The sequence below is a fragment of the Austrofundulus limnaeus genome, unplaced genomic scaffold, assembly GCF_001266775.1.
Source record: "Austrofundulus limnaeus strain Quisiro unplaced genomic scaffold, Austrofundulus_limnaeus-1.0 Scaffold146, whole genome shotgun sequence".
Taxonomy (NCBI): domain Eukaryota; kingdom Metazoa; phylum Chordata; class Actinopteri; order Cyprinodontiformes; family Rivulidae; genus Austrofundulus; species Austrofundulus limnaeus.
In genome coordinates this window covers 910,035-912,593 of record NW_013952548.1, presented here as the reverse complement: position 1 = coordinate 912,593, position 2,559 = coordinate 910,035, and positions in this window count along the sequence as shown.

Here is a 2,559-nt window from a genome sequence, read left to right as displayed (position 1 = left end):
TAGATAGATAGATAGATAGATAGATAGATAGATAGATAGATAGATAGATAGATAGATAGATAGATAGATAGATAGATAGATAGATAGATAGAATACTGGAGAACAATGAAATTAAGCATCAATCCTTATTGTGCTAACCAAATTGAAAACACAATAAAAGTACAATAAAAACACAATGAAAACAATACAAAACAAACAAAACATTCAATAAACGTATACAATAGATATGAGAAATATCTAAAAAATACAAAAATAAAAAACATTAATTATTATTGCACAGACCCAGAATGGTTTAAAAAGATTCGTGCGTGTGCATGAGATCCGACTACCTTGCAAAAGCTGGCAGTCAGGCCCACTTGAAAGAACCAGAGCATGTTGTAGGTACCTCAACAACAGTCTATAGGACTGCACAGGAACTGGATTAGACGTCATCACTCAATCAGCTGGAGAGAGTTGAAGGATTGCAGGCAGGCGCGGGAGCTGATAAATGGTCCAAATCTTTTTTTTAATAATACTATAATAAAAAAAGAAAGAGAAGAAGAGAAATGCAAGAAATGTTAAGAGATAAACCAATAGAAATATGACATGTGAAATGTATATCAATAACACACAAGACAACACACCCAACATCTGGCCATTAGAAAATGAAGGAAAAAAACACCCAAATGTTCCAAATCTTAAGTTTGGGAAAGCTCTCATTGCCCTGACAAGGAAAACTGTMGTTTGCCATCATCAGTGTGTGAATGTGAGTGTGAATGKGTGAATGTCTGTTAGTGTAAAGCGCTTTGGGGTTCCGGAGGGACTTGAAAAGCGCTCTATAAGTTCAGTACCATTTACCATTTACCAAAACTCTTCTGTTTGGAGTCCTAGGAGCACAATTTACTCAACTGCCACAGAATGCTGATGGGACTCCATGACAGTAGTCTGTGTGAGACCTCACTACTTAGGACACTGCCTGGCTCTGAGCAGTCAAAGGAGAAAAAAATATCCAGGATTCCTTTATAGATGGTGAGAAGCTCAGAACACTGAATGTTTCTAACCTTGTGTTCTTCATCAAAGAGACACGAAGCTTTGATTAAAAGCTCAGCGTTTCTTTGGGGGAGAGTAATGGACCCACTTAGGAGGGCTCTACTCACAAGGGTTCTTATCCATCCCCATTCACCAATACCAAAATTCTTTAWAATTCTGTAATATTAACAGTGCCATCCCATCAGTTTACCTGCAAACCTGAATTAAAATAGACATTRTAAAGAGCTTTCATGCTCCCTACAGATCCCAGAGGTTTTCCTTAGAATGTTTGAGACAAATTAGAGGGTCTRGTGTGATAATAAAGTAAAGTATGACGAAGTATCCCAGGAGACACATAGGTCAAGTGGAAAATCTCCTTCAATTCCAAACAAATCTAACAAAATAAAGCCTGTTGTTCTCCTGCTGTCTGTGTCCTTCTGTGGTATATTGTCTGATGTCTGCTCTTGGTTTCTATTGTAGCTATTGTCAGAGCCCAGTTTAGCTCTGATTGGGCTAATGGACCGCGAGGGAATAGAACACTTCCTGGTGCGGTAGCCCAGGAAGAGTCAGCTTGAAACGAGGTGATTAATGGCAACCATCACAAGCGGGACTGGGAGATAATGAGGGGGGACAAGTGGGAGGCACAGASGGGGGGAGAGGAGGATGGAAAGGAGGTCAGGAGGGAGCTGAGGTTGGACCAGTGTTACTTCWCACAGTCAAACGCAAAGATGACTGTGCAGTACGGGAGTGGGCCTTGGGGGCAGAGGGGGATAGGAAAAGAAGCACACTAATTAGTGCTAAACAGGAATGTGTGAATGAGAGGAGGAGTCAGACACACGTAGAGATGGTCAACACACAAAGACATGGGGAGTTACAGRGCAGCAGAGGAGTGTCTGCAGAGGGTAGTTACACATCTGTTGCTCTCAAGAAAATCTATGCTCTGATCCCAAAATACTCATTTCTCAATATTTTTCATTAAAACACAAATATAACATTAATTTTTTTTTTACCTTTTATGCATATCGTTTGCCTCACATCTCAGAGTCTTACACTAAAAGAATTTCGTACCACTTTACAATAAGGCTCCCCTATAAATAGGTTATTAATTCTACTATTAATTCAACACTTTAAAAATCATTAATAATATATGTATTAATTAAGAGCGAGAAAGAGACAAAATTGTCCAGTTTCCTGCCAAATAGTGAGACAAATCTGTTCATGTACATATCACATCTAAAGGTACTATATTAAACATTTCAGACTAGGTTGTAAGCACAATAATGTATTGAAAACACATGTGTTACATATAATATTGTACTATATTACTGCATTAAAAAATATCCACAAAGGGAGCCTTACTGTAAAATGTAAGAGCGTAAGTATACTATTAATGACTAATAAACTTGTATAAATGCCATGAGGAAGCCTTATTGTAAAGTGTAAAAACAGTACACTATTTATAAGGCTCCATTATGATATTATTAGTCATTAATAAATGCTGTTTTACACTTTAAATAAGGCTCCCTTTGGTAATTGGGGATATATATATAT